The 17,199-nt window shown below is 46.3% G+C and overlaps 2 protein-coding genes and 1 pseudogene across 3 annotated transcripts in view; 2 read left to right on the top strand and 1 right to left on the bottom strand.

Annotated features, from left to right (window-relative positions):
* Positions 1–17,199, top strand: part of LOC119849371 — a 1,398,949-nt pseudogene that overhangs the window by 206,526 nt on the left and 1,175,224 nt on the right.
* LOC119849376 (zinc finger protein 420-like) overlaps positions 1–17,199 on the bottom strand; it is a 3,142,523-nt gene that overhangs the window by 2,155,337 nt on the left and 969,987 nt on the right. The gene's annotated exons all lie outside the window — the stretch shown is intronic.
* Positions 1–17,199, top strand: part of LOC119849407 (zinc finger protein 34-like) — a 48,090-nt gene that overhangs the window by 3,315 nt on the left and 27,576 nt on the right. The window lies entirely within an intron of this gene.

Here is a 17,199-nt window from a genome sequence, read left to right as displayed (position 1 = left end):
TCACTCCAGGGCCTGACCTCCCCACATCATGCTCCGTTGCCTTTATGGGGACCTACAAATATGTTTGGTGCCCAGCCCACTAAACGTTAATCCGACCCTGGTGAAAGCGACATCACCCAGGCCTCCCTGCCCGCGATGTGAATGTGAGGCAAGAAGAATCCATCCCATTCTGTTGTTGATTGAATAGCGCTGTATAATCCCCTCAAATCTCCCCAGATGTTGGTACTTCTCTCTCATATTGGTAAATACGTAGTTTGTGCCCCATTTTCTCCTCAGTTCTGAAATACTGATATCAAATTCTCGAAAATCTTCTCACTTTTCTCTCCAGATGTCTAAGATCATAGAATATCAGGGTTGGAAGGGACCTCAGGAGGTCATCTAGTCCAACCCCCTGCTCAAAGCAGGACCAATCCCCAACTAAATCATCCCAGCCAGGGCTTTGTCAAGCCTGACCTTAAAAACTTCTAAGGAAGGAGATTCCACCACCTCCCCTAGGTAACGCATTCCAGTGCTTCACCACCCTCCTAGTGAAAAAGTTTTTCCTAATATCCAACCTAAACCTCCGCCACTGCAACTTGAGACCATTACTCCTCGTTCTGTCATCTGCTACCACTGAGAACAGTCTAGATCCATCCTCTTTGGAATCCCCTTTCAGGAAGTGGAAAGCAGCTATCAAATCCCCCCTCATTCTTCTCTTCCGCAGACGAAACAATCCCAGTTCCCTCAGCCTCTCCTCATAAGTCATGTGTTCCAGTCCCCTAATCATTTTTGTTGCCCTCCGCTGGACATTTTCCAATTTTTCCACATCCTCCTTGTAGTGTGGGGCCCCAAACTGGACACAGTACTCCAGATGAGGCCTCACCAATCTTGAATAGAGGGGAACGATCACGTCCTCGATCTGCTGGCAATGCCCCCAATTATACATCTGAAAATGCCATTGGCCTTCTTGGCAACAAGGGCACACTGATGACTCATATCCAGCTTCTCATCCACTGTAACCCCTAGGTCCTTTTCTGCAGAACTGCTACTGAGCCATTCGGTCCCTAGTCTGTAGCGGTGCATGGGATTCTTCCCTCCTAAGTACAGGACCTCTGCACTTGTCCTTGTTGAACCTCATCAGATTTCTTTTGGCCCAATCCTCTAATTTGTCTAGGGGCCTCTGTATCCTATCCCTATTCTCCAGCATATCTACCTCTCCTCCCAGTTTAGTGTCATCTGCAAACTTGCTGAGGGTGCAATCCACACCATCCTCCAGATCATTAATGAAGATATTGAACAAAACTGGCCCCAGGACTGACCCTTGGAGCACTCCACTTGATACCGGCTGCCATCTAGACATGGAGCCATTGATCAATACCCATTGAGCCCGACAATCTAGCCAACTTTCTATCCACCTTATAGTCCATTCATCCAGCCCATACTTCTTTAACTTGCGGCGAGAATACTGTGGGAGACCGTTTCAAAAGCTTTGTTAAAGTCAAGGAACAACACGTCCACTGCTTTCTCCTCATCCATAGAGCCATTTATCTCATTATAGAAGGTAATTAGATTAGTCAGGCATGACTTGCCCTAGGTGAATCCATGCTGACTGTTCCTGATCACTTTCCTCTCCTCCAAGTGCTTCAGAATTAATTCCTTGAGGACCTGCTCCATGATTTTTCCAGGAACTGAGATGAGGCTGAGTGGCCTGTAGTTCTCAGGATCTTCCTTCTTCCCTTTTTTTAAAGATGGGCACTACATTAGTCTTTTTCCAGTCATCCGGGACTTCCACCGATCGCCAGGAGTTTTCACAGATAATGGCCAATGGCTCTGCAATCACATCCGCCAACTCCTTTAGCACTGTCGGATGCAGCGCCCCGAGAATTGTGCTCATCCAGCTTTTCTAAATAGTCCCGAACCACTTCTTTCTCAACAGAGGGCTGATCACCTCCTCCCCATGCTGTGCTGCCCAGTGCAGTGGTCTGGGAGCTGACCTTGTTCGTGAAGACAGTGGCAAAAAAAGTATTGAGTACATGAGCTTTTTCCACATCCTCCGTCACTAGGTTCGCAAAAAGAAAAGGAGGACTTGTGGCACCTTAGAGACTAACAAATTTATTTGAGCATAAGCTTTCGTGAGCAACAGCTTACTTCATCGGATGCATTTAGTGGAGCTGTAGCTCACGAAAGCTTATGCTCAAATAAATTTTAGTCTCTAAAGTGCCACAAGTCCTCCTTTCCTTTTTGCGAATACAGACTAACACGGCTGCTACTCTGAAAGCTGTCACTAGGTTGCCTCCCTCATTCAGTAAGGGGCCCACACTTTCCTTGACTTTCTTCTTGTTGCTAACATACCTGAAGAAACTCTTCTTGCTACTCTTAACATCTCTTGCTAGCTGCAACTCCAGATGTGATTTGGCCTTCCTGATTTCACTCCTGCATGCCTGAGCAATATTTTTATACTGTTCCCTGGTCATTTGTCCAGTCTTCCACTTCTTTTAACCTGCTTTTTTGTGTTCAGCAAGGATTTCACTGTTAAGCCAAGCAGGTCGCCTGCCATATTTACTATTTTTTCTACACATTGGCATGGTTTGTCCCTGTAACCTCAATAAGGATTCTTTAAAATACAGCCAGCTCTCCTGGACTCCTTTCTCCCTCATGTTATTCTCCCAGGGGATCCTGCCCATCAGTTCCTTGAGGGAGTCAAAGTCTGCTTTTTTGAAGTCCCAGGTCCGTATTCTGCTGCTCTCCTTTCTTCCCTGTGTCAGGATCCTGAACTCGACCATCTCATGGTCACAGCCTCCCAGGGCTCTTATCGTACTGAGCGTGGCACAGGCCTTGCCCGAGATCAGGTCCTCCAGTGCGTCGGGCACTGCACAGACTCTGACCAAGTTTGGGGCACTCGTTGTGTCAGGAACTGCAGAGACCCCTACAGAGAGCAGGGACCTTGTTGTGCCCAGTGCTACAGTGACCCTGACTGAGCTCCAGGCCCCTGTTCTGCCAGGCCTTATATCAACACCAAGTGAAATCAGGCTCCCATTGTGCCAGGTACTGCAGAGATGGTAAACAAAATCAGGTACCTTGTTCTTCCTGGAGCTGCAGAGACCTGAAGTGAGACCTGGGTCCTGATCTGCTAGCCACTGCAGAGACCCCAACAGAGGTCAGACCCCACTGTTGTGACAGGTGCTGTGGAGATCCCAACTGAGATCTGTGCCCCTGTTGTGCTGGGCACTGTAGAGACCCCAACTGACATCAGGCCCCGCATTGTGCCAGGTAAAACTGAGACCTGGACCGAGATCATGATCCCCTTTGTGCCAGGCAGTGCATGACTGAGGCCTAGATTGCTGCTTCCATTGTGCTGGGCACTTGAGAAACCTTGATTGAGATCTGTGTCCCCATTGGGCCTGGCATTGCACTGACCCCAACCAAGATCATGCCCCACCACTGTACTGGGCACTATACAGACCCTGACGGAGATCCAGCCCCCACATTTTGTCAGATGCTTCAGGGACCCTAAACAAAACTAGGGATCCTGTAGTGCCGGGAGTTGCAGAGCCCCAATTGAGGTCAGGCCCTCTGTTGTGCAGGGCTCTGCAGAGACACTTACCAAGATCAGGATCCCCATCGTGACAGGTGCTGAACAGACACCAAGGGTGTGTCTACACTGACATTAAAAACCTACAGCTGGCCCATGCCAGCTGAGTCGAGCTCACAGAACTCAGGTGAAGGGGCTATTTAATTGCAGCGTAGATGTCTGGGCTCGGTCTGGAGCCAGGCTGCAGGACCCTGTGAGGTGGGAGAGTGCCAGACCGTGGGCTGCAGCCGAAGCCAGAACATCTACATCACAGTTACACAGCCCCACATCCTGAGCCATGTGAGCCAGTCACCGGTGTCTAACTGCAGTGTTGACATGCCTACAGTGACAGAGAGTACTTGCCACAAAAAGCTGAAAGGCTAAATCGGCAAATGGTGGGAGGCTACTCTCCATATTTTACAGATGGGGAAACTGAAGCTCAGAGAGCTGAAGTAATTTGCTCGTTTGCATGGAGAATGTGGGGCAAAACTGGGAATTGAACCCAGATTGTTTGAATTCTTGCCTCTCCCCTTAGCTCCAAGCCCAGCTTGTGTGTGTACAGCATAGTTTTGGTCTGTGTTTGCATTGCTTTGGCTTCCAAGGGAAGCTGTGGCATTTGCCTCATTGGAGGTTTTTAAGACCAGGATAGAGGTACACCAGTCTGGGAACGTCTAGGGATACTTGGTCCTGCCTCATCACAAGAGGCTTAACTAGACGACCTCTCAAGATCCCTTCCATGCCTACATTGAAATAATTCTCTTTTGTGCTGTGTCGTGTTCTACACTGAGCTGTTTTGCAAGGTGCCTTTTGGAACTGTGATGCACCATGTTGTGTTGCATATTTTTATGGTGCATTGTTTTGCCTCACCTTGTTTGTTGCCTGTGTTGTGTTGGTTTCAGAGTAGCAGCCGTGTTAGTCTGTATTCGCAAAAAGAAAAGGAGTACTTGTGGCACCTTAGAGACTAACAAATTTATTAGAGCATAAGCTTTCGTGAGCTACAGCTCACTTCATCGGATGCATTTGGTGGAAAAAGCAGAGGAGAGATTTATATACACACACACAGAGAACATGAAACAATGGGTTTATCATACACACTGTAAGGAGAGTGATCACTTAAGATAAGCCATCACCAGCAGCAGGGGGGGGAAAGGAGGAAAACCTTTCATGGAGACAAGCAAGGTAGGCTAATTCCAGCAGTTAACAAGAATATCAGAGGAACAGTGGGGGTGGGGGGTGGGAGGGAGAAATACCATGGGGAAATAGTTAAACCCATTGTTTCATGTTCTCTGTGTGTGTGTGTGTGTGTGTGTGTGTGTGTGTGTGTGTGTGTGTGTATAAACCTCTCCTCTGTTTTTTCCACCAAATGCATCCGATGAAGTGAGCTGTAGCTCACGAAAACTTATGCTCTAATAAATTTGTTAGTCTCTAAGGTGCCACAAGTACTCCTTTTCTTTTTGTGTTGTGTTGGTTTGAGTTGAGTTCTTTTCCATTGTGTACTTTAGGAGGTGTTAGTTTGCATTGTGTTGCTTTCTTTTCCTTTGTATTGTCATTTTATGCTGTGGAATGTAGTTTTTGTTGTTTTTCTAAATTGCCTGACGTTGTGGTGGGTTTTTTTTTCTGTATGTTGTGTTTTTGTACATATGTATTGCATAGCATCATAGAAATGTTGGGGCTGGACGGGACCTCAAGATATCATCAAGTCCAGCTTTCTCTGCTGAGGCAGGACCAGGCTGTCCGTGACAGAGCTAGAAATGGATCCTAGTTCTAGTGCCACTGTACTGCTGTTTTGGGTACTGAAGGTCTCTGCCACACTGGTGTTTTTAGGCATTGGTGCACTCTTAGTCATAGTATAGACAGAATTTACACTAGTGCACTCTGGCAGTGGTGCATCATGTCCCAGTTTGAAGGTTTGGGGTGGGAGGGGACAGTGACCTCACTGAGGCTTGGGGCTGGCTGAACAGTAATGGAGGGGCAGCAGTGAGTGCTTGGAGGTATGAGCTCAGTACGGGACACTGACTTCTCCTGACCCAGGACGCACACCCCCAGCTGTGTGCAGGGATTGCAGCTGACCTACCCTGCCAAACCACCTCTTCCTGCAGCCTAATACAATACGGTCTGGGCACCTTTCCAAGCTGCAGGTGACAGGGCTCTGGAGTTACTGGGGTCTCATCCTGGCTCTGTCACTGACCTGCTTGGTGACCTTGGAGAAGTCACAGCCCCTCTCTGTTTTCCTCCTACCTACTGTCGGTGCAGTGCCCAGCAAAATGGGGGTGTTGATCTCAGTCAGGGTCTCTGCCATGCACAGCACGATGGGGCCCTGATCTCCATCAGTGCCTGTACAACGCAAGGCACAGTTTATAGATTCAAACCAAAACGTATTGATGGCCAGTATCCATTTGTTCTAGTACCAACTTTGGTGCTAAACCTAAATAACTTCTCTCCTTCCCTGGTATTTATCCTTCTGATGTATTTATAGAGAGGAATCCTATCTCCCCTCAGCCTTCTTTTGGTTAGGCTAAAGAAGTCAAGCTCTTGGAGTCTCCTCTCATAAGGCAGATTTTCCATTCCTCGGATCATCCTAGTAGCCCTTCTCTGCACCTGTTCCACTTTGAATTCATCCCTCTTAAACATGGGAGACCAGAATGGCCCACAGTATTTGAGATGAGGTCTCATCACTGCCTTGTATAACAGTACTAACCCTTCCCTGTGTCTACTGAAAATACCTCACCTGATTCATCCTAACGCTGCATTAACCTATTTCATGGCCACATCACATTGAGGGTCTGGGGCTCTGATAGTTTGGGATGTTCCTTTTTGCATGTCAGTTCTTTCCCTTTATTGTTTTACCCCCACCTATGCCCAGTGCCACTCTCTTCTTAACTTGCTTTGGTTATTTCAGTTCCAGTTTTTAAATGAGATGTAATAATTGCAAAGCTGAATGAAAGATAAAACAAACAGAACCGTTTGAATTTTTGGCACCTATCTTTATAGAGCTATATCTAGTGAAGGTATGGTGTAAGTACCTGGTTTCCTATAACATTTTCTGGTGGGATGGATAAAGCAATGTCAAAGAGCCAAAAGTGCTTTTTAGGGCGAAAGGGCTCGTCAGGTGTTTGCTCTCTAGGGAGCATGTCACCGGCCAGAGTTTGCAGACTTTCAGGAGTGGGGCACTGGATTGTATTTAGTAATCTCAAAATAAAATAAAAGGTTAAGACTGCAGGTTCACAATATCCAATGAAATCTTGCAAACAATTATACAAATAGACCCTAATGCTATGAAAGCAACTTTGTATTAATACTGATTCAAAATGGAAATTAAAAATGAGATAAACGCATGAGAAATGAACTGACACCTAATTTCCATTTCTTAATGCCTGAAATTGACACTTGCTCACACCATCTTTTTTTTAAAAGCGATGCACAGCACACAGTTAAGTTAACTAATGAAAGCACACCAATTATTGACTGATTTGTGTTGCATAAGCATCTGATTAAGCACCTGATTAAAACTGTACCACTGTAATTGGAAATGCATCAACATGGCTTAGCTCCAATGTGTTTAAATGTGAATGAAAAGTTTCTAAATTAAATACATGGCAGGATGGTAAACAAGGGGAAATACGCAGAAGTGCCTCTACCCAGTCCTGTTGACTTCTTGTCCCAACCCTGCATGAGTTCTGGCCTCTTGGTCAACTCAGCTCCCATTCCTATATCAGCTGTGCCCTCTACCAGCCCAACCCATTTCTACTGCAGTTCTTCATCCCCCTCGTCCAGGCAGGGGGTTGGTGCTGCAGCCCCTAAGGCACATGCATTAATCACTGTCTTACATACTGGGGCTATTTAGATTTCAGGGGACGATTTATCAGAGTTACTGACTCTGGGAGGTGGGAGAGAGGAGAGGCTGAGAGGGAGTTTGCTCCTCACACTCTGTAGGGCCATGTTCAACCCTACTGGCCTCCTTGTTACCTCATCCTCCACTCTCCCCCATGTGTCTCTGCTCATGTGTTAGAGGGTCACCTTCTGATCAGAATGCCAGTGGCCTCAGCAGAGCTCCCAGACAGGAGCTACATCATGATGGGGTTATGGTAGTGAGAGTCAAATACATCACAGGGTGGGTGTAATTATCCTCAAAGCAAGCATTACAGTCTAGGAAGTGAAAGAATTAAAGTACTTCATTACTTAAAAGTATGCTTGAAAGCATTTGATTTTTATGAATAAATTGTTGATTTCACTGTACACACACAGATGAAAAAAATATTTATATAGGTAGAATACAGAAATGCTTCTGGAGAAAGTCGAGTTTGATTTAAGATTATTTGCACTGTATATTTTGCATGTGACATTGACAATTTGTGTTTGAACAGTTATAAAGATTTGGCTTTTTGAATCTCAACATTCACTGTAATTAAATTGTTGTCTGACCATCCCCATAATTTCCCACAGCTCTGAACATATACATTGTAAACACTGGGAAAAAAAGGCTTAAAAAATCGATATCTATTGAAATTAAAAAAAGAAATAGACAAAATGAATTTTGCCAAACCCACTTTGCAATCACAATATGCTAGGGGATGGAAATTCACAGCTAAGGCACCCCACCTTAATTCTGCCCTGTAGTGACACCAGGCTGTTGTCGGACGTCACCAGTGTGGTGCTCTGCTCTATCCAATGTTGATAACAGTCGGCTGCATGCATGTGTTCCCTCTGTGTGCTCCCCAGCTCTGCAGATTGCTGGCACAGCAGACACACAGAGAATCCGCAATGACCACAGACTCCAATAAGGTATGAAGGTACCTGGCCAGGTTTATTGTCAAATGAAGCACAACAATAGTTTCCAGCAGACTCTCTACAGGATATACTATGAATATGTGCTTCCCAACAATGGACAGAGCTCAGTCAGTGGCGGAAGACTCCACTGCCCCCTAGGCTGCACAAAGACACCGTCCCAGAGATGCATTCTTATAACGGATACAAACAAGTTACACATCACTCCTGATGTATTGAGGTGCAGCCCTTCCATGTAGCAAGGTGCCACCTCTCACCTTGTACATGTTGGTTCAAACAGAACAACTCTATCCATCATATTGTCCTTTTGCCCCCGTCTGTAGGATGGGTCAGCCTGTTCCTTGTTGTGTGTGGAATGTGCAAGTATCGGAGAGTTCTGGTATCTCTAGGGTCCAGTACCTTTTAGGTATGTATATTTTTGCAACAGAAGCCCTTTCCTTGCCAGTTTCTGTGATCAAGGCCTGCCTCTGGCTCACAGTTTAACTTTGCTTTATGTTAGCAAAATCTTGACCATTACTTTAGTTCAGGTCTTAGGCCTCATACCAGGCCTAATCCATACAAGGATTTGTGTTTCAGGGCCTCATCTTACTAAACAGGCAATCGCCATAGGGCTACGAATAAGGCATTTTACTATATAAAGTTCCAGATTAGATTATACCGATTTGTAAAAACATGAGATATCACCTTCACTGGGTTGTTTCTTTTATTGGTAATTCCCAGAAGTGAATAGATAAATAACATTCTATCAATGAAGTGGCCATTTCAGATTTCTGGGGACTTTCTATTATTTTGCACTAGGGGCCAAGTCCTTGGAGAGACAGAACCTTGGTTTCATTTTAACTTTTGCATGCTCAGCAGCTTCTGGAATTTGCCAGTTTTGTCGACTTAAAGGGCTCTTAAAATCGAATTCTGTACTCCTCCCCGGCAAGGGGAATAGCACTAAAATCGACCTCACCTCGTTGAATTTGGGGTAATGTGGACGCAATTTGACGGTATTGGCCTCCAGGAGCTATCCCAGAGTGCTCCACTGTGACTGTTCTGGACAGCACTCTCAACTCAGATGCACTTGCCAGGTAGACAGAAAAAGCCCCGGGAACTTTTGAATTTCTTTTCCTGTTGGGCCAGTATGATGACCTGATCAGCACAGGTGACCGTGCAGTCCCAGAATCACGAAAGAGCTCCAGCATGGACCGAACGGGAGGTACGGGATCTGATTGCTGTATGGGGAGAAGAATCAGTGCAGGCAGAACTTCGTTCCAAAAGACAAAATGCCAAAATATTTGCCAAAATCTCCAAGGGCATGATGGACAGATTTTACAACAGGGACACATAGCAGTGTCACGTGAAAGTTAAGTTGCTGAGACAAGCCTACCAAAAAAACAAAGGAGGCAAAGGTCACTCCGGGTCAGAGCCCCATACATGCCACTTCTATGATGAACTGCATGCAATTCTAGGGAGCGCCCCTACCACTGCCCGTGGACACCTGCAAGGGGGGAGTCTCATGCAACAGGGATGAGGATTTTGTGGATGAGGAAGTTTGAGGATAATGCACAGCAGGCAAGTGGCGAATCCCTTCTCCCCGGCTGCAGGAACTGTTCATCACCCTGGAGCCAATACCCTCCCAAGGTGGGCTTCCAGACCATGAAGCCAGAGAAGGCACCTCTGGTGAGTGTACCTTTGTAAATATAATACAGGGTTTAAAAGCAAGCATGTTTAATGATTAATTTGCCCTGACGACTTGGAATGCATTCGCAGCCAGTATAGCTACTGGAAAAGTCTGTTAATGTTTCTAGGGATGGAGCGGAAATCCTCCAGGGACATCTTCATGAAGCTCTCCTGGAGGTACTCTAAAACCCTTTGCAGACGGTTTCTGGGGAGAGCAGCCTTATTCTGTCCTCCCATGGTAGGACACACCAAGCCAGTAGCAAGTAGTCTGGAATCATTGCAGAACAAAGCATTGCAGCAGATGGGCCCGGGCTTTGGTGGCATTAAAGCAACATCCGTTCTTTATCTCTTTGTGTTAGCCTCAGGAGAGTGATATCATTCATGGTCACCTGGTTCAAATACGGGAAATTTGTTTAAGGGGCCATGCAGAGGTGACCGTTCCTGCTGGGCTGTTTGCCTTTGGCTGAAAAGAAATCATCCCTGCTGTTAGCCATGCGGTGGGGGGAGGCCCATTCATGCTGAGCTGTTCACGTTTGGCTGACGGGGATCTTCCCTAATACTAGCCACGCGGTGAGGGGTGGGGGTGTGTGTGAAGCAATCATCCCAGAGAATTGGTGGGGGGGGGGGTTGTGCTACACATTCACCCTAAAACCGCAGCCCCTCCTTTTAAATGGCCAACCCAATGGCCTCTTCTTGGTATGGGAAAGGAGGGTGCTGCTGTTTGAAACCATTCCCACATGTTATGAAGGTTGAAGAAGCCGAAACCCTTCGCCTTGCCTTGCCATGGCTGCCTGCAAGCCAAATTCTGTTGCCCAGCCAAGCATGTGTGATGTCTCTCACCAAACCAGCAGGCACTCAATATAAGAGGCAAAATGCGACCTTGTACCAAAAGCATATGTGCTATGTAATGTGAATCACTTGATTCAGTGTGAAATAGTCTTCCCTTTGTTCTCTACAATGTATCTTTTTAAATACTGCTCTCCCTTTTTTTCCTCCTGCAGCTGCAAATGTTTCTATGCTTCCCCTATCATCTCTGTCCCAGAGGCTAGTACAGATTAGAAGGCGGAAAAAAAAATCATTCACGATGAAATGTTCTCAGAGCTCATGCAGTCCTCCCACACTGAAAGAGCTCAGCAGAATGCATGGAGGCAAACAATGGCAGAGACCAGGAAAGCATTAAATGAGTGCCATGAGAGGAGGGAGGAGCGCGAAGAGAGGAGGGAGGATGCAATGCTGAGTCTAATGGGGGAGCAAACTGACATGCTCAGGCATCTGGTGGACCTGCAGAAAAGGCAGAAGGAGCACAGACCACTGCTGCAGCCCCTGTATAACCGTCTGCCCTCCTCCCAAGTTCCATAGCCTCCTCACTCAGATGCCCAAGAACGCAGCGGGGGAGGCTACGGGTATCTAGCCACTCCACCCCAGAGGACTGCCTAAGCAACAGAAGGCTGGCATTCAGTAAGTTTTGAACTGTAGTGTGGCCTTGTCCTTCCCTCCTCACCACCCCTCCCAAGCTACCTTGTGAGTTTTCCCCCTATTTGTGTGATGAATTAATAAAAAATGCATGATTTTGAAACAATAATGACTTTATTGCCTCTGAAAGCGATGATCGAAGGGGGGAGGTCGGTTGGCTTACAGGGAAGTAGAGTGAACCAAAGGGGCGGGTTTTCATCAAGGAGAAACAAATGGAACTGTCACACCATAGCCTGGCCAGTCATGAAACTGGTTTTCAAAGCTTCTCTGATGTGCAGGGAGCCCAGTTGTGCTCTTCTAATGACCCTGGTGTCTGGCTGTGCATAATCGGCCGCCAGGCGATTTGCCTCAACCTCCCACCCTGCCATAAAGTCTCCCCTGTACTCTCACAGATATTGTGGAGCACACAGCAAGCAGCAATTACAATTGGAATATTGGTTTCGCTGAGGTCTAACTCAGTCAGTAAACTGTGCCAGCGAGCTTTTAAACATCCAAATGCACATTCTACCACCATCCTGCACTTGCTGAGCCTGTAGTTGAACTGCTCCTGACTACTGTCCAGGCTGCCTGTGTTTGGCTTCATGAGCCATGGCATTAAGGGGTAGGCCGGGTCCCCAAGGATAACTATAGTCATTTCAACATCCCCAACGGTAATATTCTGGTCTGGGAAGTAAGTTCCTTCTTGCAGCTGTTCAAACAGACCAGAGTTCCTGAAGATGCGAGAGTCATGCACCTTTCCTGGCCATCCCACGTTGATGTCGGTGACATGTCCCTTGTGATCCACCAGTGCTTGCAGCACCATTGAAGAGTACCTTGAGATTTATGTACTGGCTGCCAAGGTGGTCTGGTCCCAAGATAGGGATATGCGTTCCGTCTGTTGCCCCACCATAGTTAGGGAACCCCATTACAGCAAAGCCATCCACTATGACTTGCACATTTCCCAGGGTCACTACCCTTGATAGCAGCAGCTCAGTGATTGCATTGGCTGCTTGTTTCACAGCATCCACCACAGTAGATTTACCTACTCCAAATTGATTCTTGACTGACCGGTAGCTGTCTGGCATTGCAAGCTTCCAGAGGGCTATCGCCACTCCCTTATGAACTGTGAGAGCTGCTCTCATCTTGGTATTCTTGTGCTTCAGGGCAGGGAAAGCAAGTCAAAGTTCCATGAAAGTGCCCTTACGCATGCAAAAGTTTTGCAGCCGCTGGGAATCATTCCAGACCCGCAACACTATGCGGTCCTACCAGTCTGTGCTTGTTTCCTGAGCCCAGAATTGGCATTCCACGGCATGAACCTGCCCCATTACCACCATGATATCCAAATTGCCAGGGCTCATGCTTTGAGAGAAGTCTGTGTCCATGTCCTCATTGCTATCGTGATCGCGCTGTCATCGCCTCCTCGCCTACTTTTGCAGGTTCTGCACATACTGCAGGATAATGCGCAAGGTGTTTGCAATGCTCACAACAGCAGCAGTGAGCTGAGCGGGCTCCATGCTTGCCATGGTATGGCATATGCAGGAGAGCAGAGTTGCAGTGGAAGCAGTGGTTGACGATGGATGCCACGAGAATAGATATATTTTTTTTTTTTAATCCAGAATGACGAGAGGACCTGCGAGATGGATTCATGGCACCAGGAGAGCAGAATTGCAGCGGAAGTGGTGGAGGACGACTGTTAGCACCACTTACATTTCTCGAGGAAGAACACAAGTACCCGGGAGCACATGACAGACAACATGGAGAAATTCGCTATTTAGACGTGCAGCAGAGCAGAGTTGCAGCAGAAGCAGTGGATGGTGACGACGGTTAGCAGTCCCACTGCACCATCTGCTGACAGCAGTATGGTGGCTGCACGGAAAAAAGGCGCGAAACGATTGTCTGCCATTGCTTTGACGGAGGGAGGGATGACTGATGACGTACTCAAAACCACCTGCGAAAATGTTTTTGCCCATTAGGCATTGGGAGCTCAACCCAGAATTCCAATGGGTAGTAGAGACTGTGGGATAGTTACCCACAGTGCAACGCTCCGAAAGTCGATGCTAGCCACGGTACTGTGGACACACTCCGCCGACTTTGCACTTAGTGTGGACATACGCAATCAACTGTATAAAATCAGTTTCTAAAAATGGACTTCTATAAGATTGACCTAATTTCGTCATGTAGACATACCCTAAGATATTTATAGCTCATTGGAAGAAGGACGGGGATTGGTGGGTGTCTGGGGATTTAATAATAAACACTTAAATATTGTTCGTAATGAAATTTCATCTTCTAATTCCCAAAACCCAATAATTATCCCTGGCTCTCCCCGGCAATCTGGGGAGGGGAGTACTAGTAAACTCCTGTGGCCAATGTGGAACCTAAGGCCCAAGGATCTTTCAGAGGCTGGCTCAAAGTCACGCAGAGTGAAATTCACTTCACTGGATAAATCCCTAGTTGCTTGGCTCTGCAGAGGGGTGGGGAGGTGAATTCCATCCCCCATTCCTGGGCATGGGAGCCCCACACACTTAGGTTCCTTAGTACCCTGCCGCTTGTCTGTGAAAGCCTTAGACTTTGCTTGGTTCTGTTCAACTGTTTTTCTCAGATCATCCTCTTTTGGGGCATCAGGTCATGCCTTTAACAATCCAACAATCCAATGTTCAGTTTAGTATTCATCTGTTTCCCATGCAGTAACTCTGCGGGTGATCTTTGCATTGTGGCATGTCGTGTAGCCCGGTATGCTTGCAAGAAATCAGTAGTGAAGGGTATCCGCAATCACCCTTCCAGTTTATCCATTTCCAAATTCTTTCAAACTTAGATTAAACCTTTTGATTTCCCCATTGGCTTGAGGGTAATATAAGGATGACCTTCTGTGTAAAATGTTCCTCTGTGCTAGAAAAGTTTCAGACGCCAGGGAAGTAAATTGACTACCATTATCTGAAACCAGTTCTTTGGGGTTACCTTCCCTGCTAAAAACTGAAGAGGAACTTAATTACTGTAGCAGAAGAGATTTGCGATGTAAACGCTACCTCAGGCCATTTACTGAAATAGTCTATTAAAGTGATGGCATAATGGCAGTCAGTTGGAGTAGTATCAAAGGGTCCCACAATGTCAATCGCCACTTTTTCCCATGCAGATTCAGGAAGAGGAACAAGCTGTGATGGAGAGGTACATGTCACTGCTGTCTTACCATGCATTTGGCAAGTGACACAGGATTTTATGAGCGCTTCAGTTTGAGAGTCCATCCCTGGCCACCAATACAGATCCCGTAGTCGTTGTTTGGTTCGGACAATTCCTTGATGAGTATCGTGTGTCAGGTGTATGAGTTTTGACTGTAATTCTTCTGGCAGAATGAGCAGGTGTGTACCTCGTAGCACACAGCCATCAAACAAAGAAAGTTCATCCTGAACTCTAAAATAAGGCAGCAAAACTGGGTCAAGGTTTTTAGGGTGACTGGGCCATCTCTTTGTCAGAAATTCCCATAGTTTTTGTTGAATTGGACACTCTGAACAAGCAGCTTGAAATTGTTCTCTTGTAACTGCAGTGAGAGTGCATGTAATAAGTACAACCACTACATCCTCATCCTCCAGTGGACCATCTGGTGAAGGAAAAGGCCATTGAGAAAGGCAATCAGTGACCATATTTTGGTTTCCAGGCTTATATTCCAGTTCATAATTGAAAGAGAGTAGTCTTGCAGACAATCGAGCAATATGGTATCCTGCTCTTCACAGTCCTTTCGTGGTGAGCAACGTCGTCAAAGGGCTGTGGTCTGTGCACAACCTGAACGTGTGGCCCCACAGGTAAGTTCTCCATTTTTCAGTAGCCCAGACACAAGCAAGTGCTTCTTTTTCGACTGTAGAATATTTTCTCTCAGCATTACTTAGTGTCCTTGAAGAATCCTAGAATCATAGAATATCAGGGTTGGAAGGGACATCAGGAGGTCATCTAGTCTAACCCCCTGCTCAAAGCAGGATCAATCCCCAACTAAATCATCCCAGCCAGGGCTTTGTCAAGCCTGACCTTAAAAACTTCTAAGGAAGGAGATTCCACCACCTCCCTAGGGAACGCATTCCAGTGTTTCACCACCCTCCTAGTGAAAAAGTTTTTCCTAATATCCAACCTAAACCTCCCCCACTGCAACTTGAGACCATTACTCCTTGTTCTGTCATCTGCTACCACTGAGAACAGTCTAGATCCATCCTCTTTGGAACCCCCTTTCAGGTAGTTGAAAGCAGCTATCAAATCCCCCCCTCATTCTTCTCTTCCGCAGACTAAACAAGCAAATGCAACAGTCCTCTCTGTGTTGTCCTCATGCAGTTGTGTGAGAACAGCCCCAAGTCCATAATCGGAAGCATCAGTAGTTACAACTGTGGGCAATGCAGGACTGAATAGTGCAAGTACTGGACTATGTACAATCAAGTCTTTCACCGTTTCAAAACTAGATTGTGCATCCGTTGTCCACACTAAGGTTGAACTTCTCCATAGTAATGCCCATAATGGTTCAATGACAGAAGCATAATTGGGAATGAATTTTGCATACCAGGAGGTAAGACCCAAGAAGGTAAGGTTTGCAAATCTGTTGAAGGAGGAGCATTTGAAATTGCCAAGATATGATCCGGATCAGGTTTTAGTCCAGCCTGTGACATTCTATGCCCCAGAAAGGAGAGTTCAGTTTGTCTAAATTTGCATTTGGACCTATTGAGCTGGAGGCCTGCTGTGCTGATGCAGTCTAGTACAGACTGCAGGTTATTGTCATGCTCCTCAGAAGTATTTCCAAACACGATAATATCAATGACATCATTTTTTGAAAGGCACTTGGGGCAGATGCGAGACCGTATGGAATACGTTTAAAATGAAATAGTCCCTCGTGTAATAAATGCTGAGAGGTTTCTGCTATCTTCATGCAATATAAACTGGTGGTATGTGCTCTGCTAATCAAGAGTAGAAAACATCGGCTCCACAGAGTTCTGCAAATACTTCTTCTGTGTGAGGAAGAGGATGGCTGTCAATCACAATAGCTTTATTTGGCTCCCTTAAGTCCCCACAAAGGCAAATGCCTCCACCCTTCTTTTGCGTCACTACTATAAGTGAAACCCATTCCGAGGAGTCAATCTCTTCAATAATGTCCTTTTGAACAAGTTTTCTAAGTTTCTCTGAAACAGCTTCCCTGGCTGAAAATGATAAGTGCCATAACTTCTGTTGTACAGGCATCACATTATTCCGCATATTAACTTTATGCAGAAACCCATAAGCACAGCCGAGTTTCTCCTCAACCTGGTGTTGGGTCCTAGCTGAAAGTGGTGTGTGTACCGCAAGAGTGCTTTGCTAAAGAAGATCAATTCGTCCATTAACTACCCTGAGATTTAAAGCAGCCAATAAATCTCTTCCAAGAATAGGAGTGCCTTTGTGGACAATGTAGAACTCTGCAGTTACACAGCAATCACCCAAAGTAACTATTACTGGCAGGCAGACATGTACTGGAATATGGTTTTTCAAATAGCACACCAAGTGAAGTTTGGGTTCAGTAAGAGGCACATCTTTAAAGTAATGCAGATAGATGGAATCAGGTAGCATAGATACTGCTGAGCTAGTGTCCAACATTAGCTGAATAGAGTGTGGTTTGCCTAAGGGTATGGCAGAAATGTTTACAGTGCACTTCATCTGTTCTGGAATATGTGCAGTAGTGATTTTGTCCACACTCAGCACAGTAACATCTGGTATTGTAACTGCATGCACCTGTTGATTGAACT

Source organism: Dermochelys coriacea, chromosome 28 (assembly GCF_009764565.3).
Source record: "Dermochelys coriacea isolate rDerCor1 chromosome 28, rDerCor1.pri.v4, whole genome shotgun sequence".
In the NCBI taxonomy this organism is placed as follows: Eukaryota; Metazoa; Chordata; order Testudines; family Dermochelyidae; genus Dermochelys; species Dermochelys coriacea.
The sequence above is the reverse complement of the archived record's forward strand: the minus strand, read 5'-3'. Positions and strand labels throughout refer to the sequence as shown.